A 15,644-nucleotide genomic window follows, 5' to 3' on the forward strand; every position below is an offset into this window, starting at 1 on the left:
TATGAGGAGGGGGCGCCTAAAACAACATCAATTGTTAGCCGTGTGCGGTGCCCCCTCCACAGTTTACGCCTCCGGTCATATCTTCGTAGTGCTTATGCGAAGCCCTGTGCGGATCACTTCACCATCACCGTCACCATGCCATCATGCCGACGGAACTCATCTACTACCTCGACAACTTGCTGGATCAAGAAGGCGAGGGACGTCACCGAGCTGAACGTGTGCAGAACTCGAAGGTGTCGTATGTTCGACACTCAATCGGTAGATCACGAAGAAAGTTCGACTACATCAACCGCGTTGTGAAACGCTTTTGCTTACGGTCTACGAGTGTATGTAGACACACTCTTCCCCCTCGTTGCTATGCATCTCCTAGCTAGATCTTGCATGAGCGTAGGAATTTTTTTGAAATTGCATGCTATGTTTCCCAACAATGGCATCTGAGTCATGTCTATGCATAGATGATATGCATGAGTAGAACACAAAGAGTTGTGGGCAGTGATAGTCATACTGCTTACCACCAATGTCTTATTTTGATTCGGCAGTATTGTGGGATGAAGCGGCCCGAACCAACCTTACATGTCCACGTACATGAGACCGGTTCCACCAACAGACATGCAACTAGTTTTGCATAAAGGTGGCTCACGGGTGTCTGTTTCTCCTACTTTAATTGAATCGAATTTGACTGCGGTCGGTCCTTGAAGAAGGTTAAAACAGCAAACTTGACGAAACACCGTTGTGGTTTTATGCGTAGGTAAGAACAGTTCTTTCTAGAAGCCCGTAGCAGCCATGTAAAAACTTGCAACAACAAAGTAGAGGACGTCTAACTTGTTTTTGCAGGGTATATTGTGATGTGATATGGTCAAGACATGATGTGATATACGTTATTATATGAGATGATCATGTTTTGTAAGATATTTGGCAACCGTCAAGAGCCTTATGGTTGTCTCTTTATTGTATGAAATGCACACGCCATGTAATTGCTTTACTTTATTGCTATGAGTTAGCAATAGTTGTAGAAGCAATACTTGGTGAGACGACCACGACGCAACGATGGAGATCAAGGTGTTGGGCTGGTGATGATGGAGATCATGAAGATGCTTTGGAGAGGGAGATCAAAAACACGAGATGATGATGGCCATATCATGTCACATATTTGATTGCATGTGATGTTTATCTTTCATGCATCTTATTTTGCTTAGTACGGCGGTAGCATTATAAGATGATCCCTTCACTAAATATCAACGTAAAAGTGTTCTCCCTAAGTATGCACCGTTGCTACAGTTCGTCGTGTTGAGACACCACGTGATGATCGGGTGTGATAGACTCTACATTCACATACAACGGGTGCAAGACAATTTTGCACATGCGGAATACTTGGGTTAAACTTGACGAGCCTAGCATGTACAAACATGGCCACGGAACATTGGAGACCGAAAGGTCGAACGTGAATCATATAGTAGATATGATCAACGTGTAGATGTTCACCATTGATGACTACCCCATCTCACATGGTGATCAGACATGGTTTAGTTGATTTGGATCACGTATCACTTAGATGACTTGAGGGATGTCTATTTAAGTGGGACTTCTTAAGTAATTTGATTAATTGAATTTAAATTTATCATGTACTTAGTCATGATAGTATTTTCAAATTATGTTGTAGATTAATAGCTCGCGTTGTAGCTCCACTATTTTTGATATGTTTCTAGAGAAAAATAAGTTGAAAGACTTAGTAGCAATGATGCGGACTGGGTCCGTGATCTGAGGATTATCCTCATTGTTGCATAGAAGAATTATGTCCTTGATGCACCGCTAGGTGACAGACCGATTGCAGGAGTAGATGCAGACGTTATGAACGTTTGACAAGATCGGTATGATGACTACTTGATAGTTTAGTGCACCATGCTTTACGGCTTAGAACCGGGACTTCAAAAACATTTTCAATGCCACGGAGCATATGAGATGTTCCAAGAGCTGAAATTGGTATTTCGGACCCATGCCCATGTGTGAGACCTCTGACAAGTACTTTGCCTACAAGATGGAGGAGAATAGCTCAGCCAGTGAGCATGTGCTCAGAATGTCTGGGTACTACAATCACTTGAATCAAGTGGGAGTCAATCTTCCAGATAAGATAGTGATTGACATAGTTCTCTAGTCAATATCACCAAGCTACTAGAACTTCATGGTGAACTATAATGTGCAAGGGATAACAGAAAAGATTCCTGAGCTCTTCACAATGCTGAAATCGGCGAAGGTAGAAATCAAGAAAGAGCATCAAGTGTTGATGGTTAACAAGACCACTAGTTTCAAGAAAAAGGGCAAAGGAAAAGAAAGGGAACTTCAAGAAGAATGACAAGCAAGTTGCCATTCCCATGAAGAAGCCCAAAGCTAGACCTAAGCCTGAAACTGAGTGCTTCTACTTCAAAGGGAATGGTCACTGGAAGCGGAACTACCCCAAATACTTGGTGGATAAGAAGGATGGCAAGGTGAACAATGGTATATTTGATATACATGTTATTGATGTGTACTTTACTAGTGTTCATAGTAACCCAAGGGTATTTGATACCGGTTCAGATTCTAAGATTAGTAACTTGAAACAGGAGTTACAAAATAAACAGAGACTAGTTAAGGGCGAAGTGACGATGTGTGTTTGAAGTGATTCCAAGGTTGATAAGATAACCATCGCACACTCCCTCTATCTTCGAGATTAGTGTTGGACCTAAATAAATGTTATTTGGTGTTTGCGTTGAGCATGAATATGATTGGATCATGTTTATTGCGATATGGTTATTCATTTAAGTTAGAGAATAATTGTTGTTTTGTTTACATGAATAAAATCTTCTATGGTCATATGCCAAATGTAAATGGTTTATTGAATCTTGATCGTAGTGATACACATATTCATAATATTGATGCCAAAATATGCAAAGTTGATAATGATAGTGCAACATATTTGTGGCACTACCGTTTAGGTCATATTGGTGTAAAGCGCATGAAGAAACTCCATACAGATGGATTTTTGGAATCACTTGATTATGAATCATTTGATACTTGCAAACCATGCCTCATGGGCAAGATGACTAAAACTCTGTTCTCCGGAACAATGGAGCGAGCCAATGACTTCTTCGAAATAATACATACCGATATATGCGGTCCAATGAGTGTTGAGGCACGCGGCGGATATTGTTATTTTCCGACCTTCACAGATGATTTGAGCATATATGGGTATATCTACTTAATTAATTAAACACAAGTTTGAAACATTCGAAAAGTTTAAGGAATTTCAGAGTGAAGTGGAGAATCATCACAACTAGAAAATAAAGTTTCTACGATTTGATCATGGAGGTGAATATTTGGGTTACGAGTTTGGCCTTCATTTAAACAATGTGGAATAGTTTCACAACTCACGCCACCTGGAACACCACAGCGTAATGGTGTGTTCGAACATTGTAACCATAGTTTATTAGATATGGTGCGATCTATGATTTCTCTTACCGATTTACCACTATCGTTTTGGCGTTATGCATTAGAGACAATTGCATTCATGTTAAATAGGGCATGTTGGAAATATGCCCTAGAGGCAATAATAAAAGTATTATTATATTTCCTTGTTCATGATAATTGTCTTTTATTCATGCTATAACTGTATTATCTGGAAATCGTAATACACGTGTGAATACATAGACCACAATATGTCCCTAGTGAGCCTCTAGTTGACTAGCTCGTTGATCAACAGATAGTCATGGTTTCCTGGCTATGGACATTGGATGTCATTGATAACGGGATCACGTCATTAGGAGAATGATGTGATGGACTAGACCCAATCCTAAGCATAGCACAAGATCGTGTAGTTCGTTTGCTAGAGCTTTTCCAATGTCAAGTATCTCTTCCTTAGACCATGAGATCGTGTAACTCCCGGATACCGTAGGAGTGCTTTGGGTGTATCAAACGTCACAACGTAACTGGGTGACTATAAAGGTGCACTACAGGTATTTCCGAAAGTGTCTATTGCGTTGACACGGATCGAGACTGGGATTTGTCACTCCGTATGACGGAGAGGTATCTCTGGGCCCACTCGATAATGCATCATCATAATGAGCTCAAAGTGAACAAGTGGTTGGTCACGGGATCATGCATTACGGTACGAGTAAAGTGACTTGCCGGTAACGAGACTGAACAAGGTATTGGGATACCGACGATCGAGTCTCGGGCAAGTAACGTACCGATTGACAAAGGGAATTGTATACGGGGTTGTTTAATCTTCGACATCGTGGTTCATCCAATGAAATCATCGAGGAGCATGTGGGAGCCAACATGGGTATCTAGATCCTGCTGTTGGTTATTGCCCAAGAGTCGTCTCGGTCATGTCTACATGTCTCCCGAACCCGTAGGGTCTACACACTTAAGGTTCGGTGACGCTAGGGTTATTAGGAAGACTTGTATGTGATTACTAAATGTTGTTCGGAGTCCCGGATGAGATCCCGGATGTCACGAGGAGTTCCGGAATTGTCCGGAGGTGAAGATTTATATATGGGAAGTTGTCATGCGGACACCGGAAAGTTTCGGGGGCATATCGGTATTGTACCGGGGCACCGGAGAGGTTCCGGGGGTCCACCGGGAGGGGCCACCCCTCTCGGAGGGCCACATGGGCCGCAAGGGGCAGGGAACCAGCCCCTGGAGGGCTGGGTGCGCCCCCCACCTTGGGCCCATGCGCCTAGGGTTGGGGGGGAAACCCTAGAGGGGGCGCCCCCTTGCTTGGGGGGCAAGTCCCCCCTCCCTAGCCGCCGCCCCCCCTCTAGATCCCATCTAGAGGGGTCGGCCCCCCTTGCCCCTTCCCCTATAAATAGAGGGGTGAGGGGAGGGCTGTTGTACACAATCAAAGGCGCAGCCCCTCCCCTCCCCAACACCTCTCCTCCTCCGTTACGTGCTTGGCGAAGCCCTGTCGGAGTACTGCTGCACCAACACCACCACGCCGTCGTGCTGCTGTTGGAGCAATCTTCCTCAACCTCTCCTTCCTCCTTGCTGGATCAAGACGGAGGAGACGTCGTCCGTCCCGTACGTGTGTTGAACGCGGAGGTGCTGTCCGTTCAGCACTTGGTCATCGGTGATCTGAATCACGTCGAGTACGACTCCATCATCACCCCTCCCTTGAACGCTTCCGCACGCGATCTACAAGTGGTATGTAGATGCAAACTCACTCCCTTGACTCGTTGCTTAGATGAACTCATAGATGGATCTTGGTGAAACCGTAGGAAAATTTTTAATTTTCTACAACGTTCCCCAACAGTGGCATCATGAGCTAGGTCTATGCGTAGTTCTCTATTGCACGAGTAGAACACAATTTTGTTGTGGGCGTGGATCTTGTCAACTTGCTTGCCACTACTAGTCTTTTCTTGCTTCAGCGGTATTGTGGGATGAAGCGGCCAGGACCAACCTTACACGTACGCTTACGTGAGACCGGTTCCACCGATAGACATGCACTAGTTGCATAAGGTGGCTGGCGGGTGTCTGTCTCTCCCACTTTAGTTGGAGCGGATTCGATGAAAAGGGTCCTTATGAAGGGTAAATAGAAGTTGACAAAATCACGTTGTGGTTATTCGTAGGTAAGAAAACGTTCTTGCTAGAACCCAATTGCAGCCACGTAAAAGATGCAACAACAATTAGAGGACGTCTAACTTGTTTTTGCAGCGATTGTCATGTGATGTGATATGGCCAGAAGTTGTGATGAATGATGAATGATATATTGTGATGTATGAGATCATGTTCTTGTAATAGGAATCACGACTTGCATGTCGATGAGTATGACAACCGGCAGGAGCCATAGGAGTTGTCTTTATTTTTGTATGACCTGCGTGTCATTGAAGAACGCCATGTAAATTACTTTACTTTATTGCTAAACGCGTTAGCCATAGAAGTAGAAGTAGTCATTGGCATGACAACTTCATGAAGACACGATGATGGAGATCATGATGATGGAGATCATGGTGTCATGCCGGTGACAAGATGATCATGGAGCCCCGAAGATGGAGATCAATGGAGCTATATGATATTGGCCATATCATGTCACTACTATATAATTGCATGTGATGTTTATTATGTTTATGCATCTTGTTTACTTAGAACGACGGTAGTAAATAAGATGATCCCTTACAACAATTTCAAGAAGTGTTCTCCCCTAACTGTGCACCGTTGCTAAAGTTCGTCGTTTCGAAGCACCATGTGATGATCGGGTGTGATAGATCCTTACGTTCAAATACAACGGGTGTAAGACAGTTTTACACATGCAAAACACTTAGGGTTAACTTGACGAGCCTAGCATGTACAGACATGGCCTCGGAACACGGAGACCGAAAGGTCGAACACGAGTCGTATGGAAGATACGATCAACATGAAGATGTTCACCGACGATGACTAGTCCGTCTCACGTGATGATCGGACACGGCCTAGTCGACTCGAATCGTGTAACACTTAGATGACTAGAGGGATGTCTAATCTGAGTGGGAGTTCATTGAATAATTTGATTAGATGAACTTAATTATCATGAACTTAGTCTAAAACCTTTGCAAATATGTCTTATAGATCAAATGGCCAACGCTCATGTCAACATGAACTTCAACGCGTTCCTAGAGAAAACCAAGCTGAAAGATGATGGCAGCAACTATACAGACTGGGTCCGGAACCTGAGGATCATCCTCATAGCTGCCAGGAAACAATATGTCCTAGAAGGACCGCTAGGTGACGCTCCCGTCCCAAAGAACCAAGACGTTATGAACGCTTGGCAGTCTCGCACTGATGATTACTCCCTCGTTCAGTGCGGCATGCTTTACAGCTTAGAACCGGAGCTCCAAAAGAGTTTTGAGCAATACGGAGCATATGAGATGTTCGAGGAGCTGAAACTAGTTTTCCAAGCTCATGTCCGGGTCGAGAGATATGATGTCTCCGACAAATTCTATAGTTTTAAGATGGAGGAAAACAGTCCTGTCAGTGAGCACATACTCAAAATGTCTGGGTTGCACAACCGTATGACCCAACTGAACATTAACCTCCCAGATGAGGCGGTCATTGACAGAATCCTTCAGTCGCTCCCACCAAGCTACAAGAGCTTTGTGATGAACTGCAATATGCAGGGGATGGTGAAGACCATTCCTGAAGTATTTTCGATGCTGAAGTCAGCAGAGGTTGAAATCAAGAAAGAACATCAAGTGTTGATGGTCAATAAGACCACTAAGTTCAAGAAGGGCAAGGGCAAGAAGAACTTCAAGAAGGACGGCAAGGATGTTGCCGCGCCCGGTAAGCCAGTTACCGGTAAGAAGTCAAAGAATGGACCCAAGCCTGAGACTGAGTGCTTTTATTGCAAGGGGAAGGGTCACTGGAAGCGGAACTACCCCAAATACTTAGCGGATAAGAAGGCCGGCAACACCAAAGGTAAATTTGATATACATGTAATTGATGTATACCTTACCAGTACTCGTAGTAACTCCTGGGTATTTGATACCGGTGCCGTTGCTCATATTTATAACTCACAACAGGAGCTGTGGAATAAGCGGAGACTGGCGAAGGATGAGGTGACGATGCGCGTCGGGAATGGTTCCAGGGTCGATGTGATCGCCGTCGGCACGCTACCTCTACATTTACCTACGAGATTAGTTATAAACCTTAATAATTGTTATTTGGTGCCAAGTTTGAGCATGAACATTGTATCTGGATCTCGTTTAATACGAGATGGCTACTCATTTAAATCCGAGAATAATGGTTGTTCTATTTATATGAGAGATATGTTTTATGGTCATGCCCCGATGGTCAATGGTTTATTCTTAATGAATCTCGAGCGTAATATTACACATATTCATAGTGTGAATGCCAAAAGATGTAAAGTTGATAACGATAGTCCCACATACTTGTGGCACTGCCGCCTTGGTCACATTGGTGTCAAGCGCATGAAGAAGCTCCATGTTGATGGACTTTTAGTGTCTCTCGATTATGAATCATTTGACACATGCGAACCATGCCTCATGGGCAAAATGACCAAGACTCCGTTCTCCGGAACAATAGAGCGAGCAACCAACTTGTTGGAAATCATACATACCGATGTGTGCGGTCCAATGAGCGTTGAGGCTCGCGGAGGATATCGTTATGTTCTCACTCTCACTGATGACTTGAGTAGATATGGATATGTCTACTTAATGAAACACAAGTCTGAAACCTTTGAAAAGTTCAAGGAATTTCAGAATGAGGTAGAGAATCAACATGACCGAAAGATAAAGTTCCTACGATCAGATCGTGGAGGAGAATACTTAAGTCACAAATTTGGTACACACTTAAGGAAATGTGGAATCGTTTCACAATTCACGCCGCCTGGAACACCTCAACGTAACGGTGTGTCCGAACGTCGTAATCGCACTCTATTGGATATGGTGCGGTCTATGATGTCTCTTACCGATTTACCGCTATCATTTTGGGGATACGCTCTAGAGACAGCTACATTCACTTTAAATAGGGCACCCTCTAAATCCGTTGAGACGACACCGTATGAATTATGGTTTGGGAAGAAACCTAAGCTGTCGTTTCTAAAAGTTTGGGGATGCGATGCTTATGTCAAGAAACTTCAACCTGAAAAGCTCGAACCCAAGTCGGAAAAATGCGTCTTCATAGGATACCCTAAGGAAACCGTTGGGTATACCTTCTACTTAAGATCCGAGGGCAAGATCTTTGTTGCCAAGAACGGATGCTTTCTGGAAAAAGAGTTTCTCTCGAAAGAAGTAAGTGGGAGGAAAGTAGAACTCGATGAAGTACTACCTCTCGAACAGGAAAGTAGTGCAGCTCAGGAAAATGTTCCTGTGATGCCTACACCAACTGAAGAGGAAAATAATGATGATGATCAAGGTACTTCGGATCAAGTTGCTACTGAACTTCGTAGGTCCACAAGGACACGTTCCGCACCAGAGTGGTACGGCAACCCTGTCCTGGAAATCATGTTGTTAGACAACGGTGAACCTTCGAACTATGAAGAAGCGATGGCGGGCCCAGATTCCAACAAATGGCTTGAAGCCATGAAATCCGAGATAGAATCCATGTATGAAAACAAAATATGGACTTTGACAGACTTGCTCGATGATCGGCGAGCGATAGAAAACAAATGTATCTTTAAGAAGAAGACGGACGCGGATGGAAATCTTACCATCTATAAAGCTCGACTTGTCGCTAAGGGTTATCGACAAGTTCAAGGGATTGACTACGACGAGACATTCTCTCCCGTAGCGAAGCTGAAGTCTGTCCGAATCATGTTAGCAATCGCCGCATACTATGATTATGAGATATGGCAGATGGACGTCAAAACGGCATTCCTTAACGGACATCTTAAGGAACAGCTGTATATGATGCAGCCGGAAGGTTTTGTCGATCCTAAGAACGCTAACAAAGTTTGCAAGCTCCAGCGATCCATTTATGGGCTGGTGCAAGCATCTCGGAGTTGGAACATTCGCTTTGATTAGATGATCAAAGCGTTTCGGTTTATGCAGACTTATGGAGAAGCCCGCGTTTACAAGAAAGTGAGTGGGAGCTCTGTAGCATTTCTCATATTATATGTAGATGACATACTCTTGATGGGAAATGATATAGAACTTTTGGACAACATTAAGGCCTACTTGAATAAGTGTTTTTCAATGAAGGACCTTGGAGAAGCTGCTTATATATTAGGCATCAAGATCTATAGAGATAGATCGAGACGCCTCATAGGTCTTTCACAAAGCACATACCTTGATAAGATTTTGAAGAAGTTCAAAATGGATCAGTCCAAGAAGGGGTTCTTGCCTGTGTTGCAAGGTGTGAGATTGAGCTCGGCTCAATCCCCGACCACGGCAAAAGATAAAGAAGAGATGAGTGTCATCCCCTATGCTTCAGCCATAGGATCTATTATGTATGCCATGCTGTGTACCAGACCTGATGTAAACCTTGCCGTAAGTTTGGTAGGAAGGTACCAAAGTAATCCCGGCAAGGAACACTGGACATCGGTCAAGAATATCCTAAAGTACCTGAAAAGGACAAAGGACATGTTTCTCGTTTATGGAGGTGATGAAGAGCTCGTCGTAAAGGGTTACGTCGACGCTAGCTTCAACACAAATCTGGATGACTCTAAGTCACAAACCGGATACGTGTATATGTTGAATGGTGGAGCAGTAAGCTGGTGCAGCTGCAAGCAGAGCGTCGTGGCGGGATCTACATGTGAAGCGGAGTACATGGCAGCCTCGGAGGCAGCGCATGAAGCAATTTGGGTGAAGGAGTTCATCACCGACCTAGGAGTCATACCCAATGCGTCGGGGCCGATCAAACTCTTCTGTGACAACACTGGAGCTATTGCCCTTGCCAAGGAGCCCAGGTTTCACAAGAAGACCAGGCACATCAAGCGTCGCTTCAACTCCATCCGTGAAAATGTTCAAGATGGAGACATATAAATTTGCAAAGTACATACGGATCTGAATGTCGCAGATCCGTTGACTAAACCTCTCTCGCGAGCAAAACATGATCAACACCAGAACTCTATGGGTGTTCGATTCATCACAATGTAACTAGATTATTGACTCTAGTGCAAGTGGGAGACTGTTGGAAATATGCCCTAGAGGCAATAATAAAAGTATTATTATATTTCCTTATTCATGATAATTGTCTTTTATTCATGCTATAACTGTATTATCCGGAAATCGTAATACACGTGTGAATACATAGACCACAATATGTCCCTAGTGAGCCTCTAGTTGACTAGCTCGTTGATCAACAGATAGTCATGGTTTCCTGGCTATGGACATTGGATGTCATTGATAACGGGATCACATCATTAGGAGAATGATGTGATGGACTAGACCCAATCCTAAGCATAGCACAAGATCGTGTAGTTCGTTTGCTAGAGCTTTTCCAATGTCAAGTATCTCTTCCTTAGACCATGAGATCGTGTAACTCCCGGATACCGTAGGAGTGCTTTGGGTGTATCAAACGTCACAACGTAACTGGGTGACTATAAAGGTGCACTACAGGTATCTCCGAAAGTGTCTATTGCGTTGACGCGGATCGAGACTGGGATTTGTCACTCCGTATGACGGAGAGGTATCTCTGGGCCCACTTGGTAATGCATCATCATAATGAGCTCAAAGTGAACAAGTGGTTGGTCACGGGATCATGCATTACGGTACGAGTAAAGTGACTTGCCGGTAACGAGACTGAACAAGGTATTGGGATACCGACGATCGAGTCTCGGGCAAGTAACGTATCGATTGACAAAGGGAATTGTATAGGTTGTTTAATCCTCGACATCATGGTTCATCCGATGAAATCATCGAGGAGCATGTGGGAGCCAACATGGGTATCTAGATCCCGCTGTTGGTTATTGCCCGAGAGTCGTCTCGGTCATGTCTACATGTCTCCCGAACCCGTAGGGTCTACACACTTAAGGTTCGGTGATGCTAGGGTTATTAGGAAGACTTGTATGTGATTACTGAATGTTGTTCGGAGTCCCGGATGAGATCCCAGATGTCACGAGGAGTTCCGGAATGGTCCGGAGGTGAAGATTTATATATGGGAAGTTGTCATGCGGACACCAGAAAGTTTCGGGGGCATATCGGTATTGTACCGGGGCACCGGAGAGGTTCCGGGGGTCCACCGGGAGGGGCCACCCCTCTCGGAGGGCCACATGGGCCGCAAGGGGCAGGGAACCAGCCCCTGGAGGGCTGGGTGCGCCCCCCACCTTGGGCCCATGCGCCTAGGGTTGGGGGGGGGGAACCCTAGAGGGGGCGCCCCCCTTGCTTGGGGGGCAAGTCCCCCCTCCCTGGCCGCTGCCCCCCCCTCTAGATCCCATCTAGAGGGGTCGGCCCCCCTTGCCCCTTCCCCTATAAATAGAGGGGTGAGGGGAGGGCTGCTGTACACAACCAAAGGCGCAGCCCCTCCCCTCCCCAACACCTCTCCTCCTCCGTTACGTGCTTGGCGAAGCCCTGTCGGAGTACTGCTGCACCAACACCACCACGCCGTCGTGCTGCTGTTGGAGCAATCTTCCTCAACCTCTCCTTCCTCCTTGCTGGATCAAGACGGAGGAGACGTCGTCCGTCCCGTATGTGTGTTGAATGCGGAGGTGCTGTCCGTTCAGCACTTGGTCATCGGTGATCTGAATCACGTCGAGTACGACTCCATCATCACCCTTCCCTTGAACGCTTCCGCACGTGATCTACAAGTGGTATGTAGATGCAAACTCACTCCCTTGACTCGTTGCTTAGATGAACTCATAGATGGATCTTGGTGAAACCGTAGGAAAATTTTTAATTTTCTGCAACGTTCCCCAACAGGGCACCGTCTAAATCCGTTGAGACGGCACTGTATGAACTGTGGTTTGGCAAGAAACCTAAGCTGTTGTTTCTTAAAGTTTGGGGCTGCGACACTTATTTCAAAAGGCTTCAGTCTGATAAGCTCGAACCTAAGTCAGAGAAGTGCATCTTCATAGGATACCCTAACGAAACAATTGGGTACACCTTCTACCACAGACCCGAAGGCGAGATCTTTGTTGCCGAGAATGAAACCTTTCTAGAGAAGGAGTTTCTCTCAAAATAAATGAGTGGGACGAAAGTAGAACTTGATGAGATAATTGTACCTTCTCTCAAATTGGAAAGTAGCACATCAGTGAAATCCGTTCCCATGATGCCTAAACCAACTAGAGAGGAAGCTAACGATGATGATCATGAAACTTCGGATCAAGTTACTACTATACCTCATAAGTCGAACATAGCATGTTCCGCACCAGAGTGGTGCAGTAATCCAGTCCTGGAAGTCATGTTATTAGACCATGGTGAACCTACGAACTACGAAGAAGCTATGTGATACGTCTCCAACGTATCTATAATTTTTTATTGTTCCATGCTATTATATTACCCGTTTTGGATGTTTATGGGCTTTACTTTACACTTTTATATCATTTTTGGGACTAACGTACTAACCGGAGGCCCAACCCGAATTATTGTTTTTTTTACTATTTCAGTGTTTCGAAGAAAATGAATATCAAACGGAGTCCACATGGAATGAAACCTTAGGGAGCGATCTTTTTGGAACAAACACAATCCAGGAGACTTGGAGTGGACGTCAAGAAGCAGCCAAGGCGGCCACGAGGGTACAAGGCGCGCCCTAGGGGGTGGGAGCGCCCCCACCCTCGTGGGCCCCTTGTGGCTCCCCTGACCGACCTCCTTCGCCTATATATATCTACGTACCCCGAAAACATCCAGGAGCACCACGAAAACCTATTTCCACCGCTGCAACCTTCTGTATCCGCGAGATCCCATCTTGGAGCCTTCATCGGCGCTCCGCCGGAGGGGGAATCGACCATGGAGGGCTTCTACATCAACACCATAGCCTCTCCGATGAGTTGTGAGTAGTTTACCACAGACCTTCGAGTCCATAGTTATTAGCTAGATGGCTTCTTCTCTCTCTTTGAATCTCAATACAAAGTTCTCCTCGATCCTCTTGGAGATCTATTCGATGTAACTCTTTTTGTAGTGTGTTTGTCAAGATCCGATGAATTGTGGGTTTATGATCAAGTTTATCTATGAGAAATATTTGAATCTCCTCTGAATTCTTTTATGTATGATTGGTTATCTTTGCAAGTCTCTTCAAATTATCAGTTTGGTTTGGCCTACTAGATTGATCTTTTTTGCAATGGGAGAAGTGCTTAGCTTTGGGTTCAATCTCGCGGTGTCCTTTCCCAGTGACAGCAGGGGCAGCAAGGCACGTATTGTATTGTTGCCATCAAGGATAAAAAGATGGGGTTTATATCATATTACTTGAGTTTATCCCTCTACATTATGTCATCTTGCCTAATGTGTTACTCTGTTCTTATGAACTTAATACTCTAGATGCATGCTGGATAGCAGTCGATGTGTGGAGTAATAGTAGTAGATGCAGAATCGTTTCGGTCTACTTGTTGCGGACGTGATACCTATATACATGATCATGCCTAGATATTCTCATAACTATGCACTTTTCTATCAATTGCTCGACAGTAATTTGTTCACCCACCGTAATACTTATGCTATCTTGAGAGAAGCCACTGGTGAAACCTATGGCCTCCAGGTCTATCTTTTATCATATAAGTTTCCGATCTACTTTATTTTGCAATCTTTACTTTCCAATCTATATCATAAAAATACCAAAAATATTTATCTTATCTTATTATCTCTATCAGATCTCACTTTCGCAAGTAGCCGTGAAGGGATTGACAACCCCTTTATCGCGTTGGTTGCGAGGTTCTTGTTTGTTTGTGTAGGTACGAGGGACTTGTGAGGAGCCTCCTACCGGATTGATACCTGGTTCTCAAAAACCAAGGGAAATACTTACGCTACTTTGCTGCATCACCATTTTCTCTTCAAGGGAAAACCAACGCAGTGCTCAAGAGGTAGCAAGAAGGATTTCTGGCGCCGTTGCCGGGGAGGTCTTCGCTCAAGTCAAGACATACCAAGTACCCATCACAAACTCATCTCCCTCACATTACATTATTTGCCATTTGCCTCTCGTTTTCCTCTCCCCCACTTCACCCTTGTCGTTTTACCCTCCCTTTATTTTTCGTTCGCCTCTTTTTCGTTTGCCTCTTGTGTTCCCATTTGCCCTTATGGCTTTGCCTAAGAACGCTGGTCTTCATCTTAGAAGGTTGGAAGAGATTGAAATAAACGTTAGAAGCTTTATGACTTTTCAATTTGATCATAATAATTTCTTTAGAAACGAACTTAAAGAACAAAAAATCTTTATGGAGTACATGAATAAAGAGCTTGATGATATGTCTAAGGAATTTTATGGTTTGAATTCTTAGATTGCTCATCTTGAAAAATCAATAGCCCAAATTTCTGATAAGCAAGCCACCTTAGTTAATAAGATGGCTGCCAAACCAGAAGGGTTAGGGGAAAATAATGATGAAGATATAAAAGTTATTGATGTGTCTCCTATTAAATCTTTGTTTTGCAATATGAATCTTGATAATGATGGGACTGGAGATGAGTCAACTTTAGTTAAAAGGCATCCCAATGATTCAGAGTTTTTAGATATTGATGCTAAAATTGGTAAAATGGGATTGGAGAGATCAAAACTTTACATAGCAATGAACCCACTATTTTGGATTTCAAGGAATTTAATTATGATAATTGTTCTTTAATAGATTGTATTTTCTTGTTGCTATCCGTGTTGAATTCTCCTCATGCTTATAGTCAAAATAAAGCTTTTACCAAACATATCGTTGATGCTTTGATGCAATCTTATGAAGAAAAACTTGAATTGGAAGTTTCTATCCCTAGAAAACTTTATGATGGGTGGGAACCTACTATTAAAATTAAAATTAAAGATCATGAATGCTATGCTTTGTGTGATTTTGGTGCTAGTGTTTCCACGATTCCAACAACTTTATGTGATGTGCTAGGTTTCCATGAATTTGATGATTGCTCTTTAAACTTGCACCTTGCGGATTCCACTATTAAGAAACCTATGGGAAGGATTAATGATGTTCTTATTGTTGCAAATAGGAATTATGTGCCTGTAGATTTTATCGTTCTTGATATAGATTGCAATCTTTCATGTCCTATTATTCTTGGTAGACCTTTCCTTAGAACGATTGGTGCAATTATTGATATGAAGGA

This window comes from Triticum dicoccoides, chromosome 1B (assembly GCF_002162155.2).
Source record: "Triticum dicoccoides isolate Atlit2015 ecotype Zavitan chromosome 1B, WEW_v2.0, whole genome shotgun sequence".
NCBI classification, from domain to species: domain Eukaryota; kingdom Viridiplantae; phylum Streptophyta; class Magnoliopsida; order Poales; family Poaceae; genus Triticum; species Triticum dicoccoides.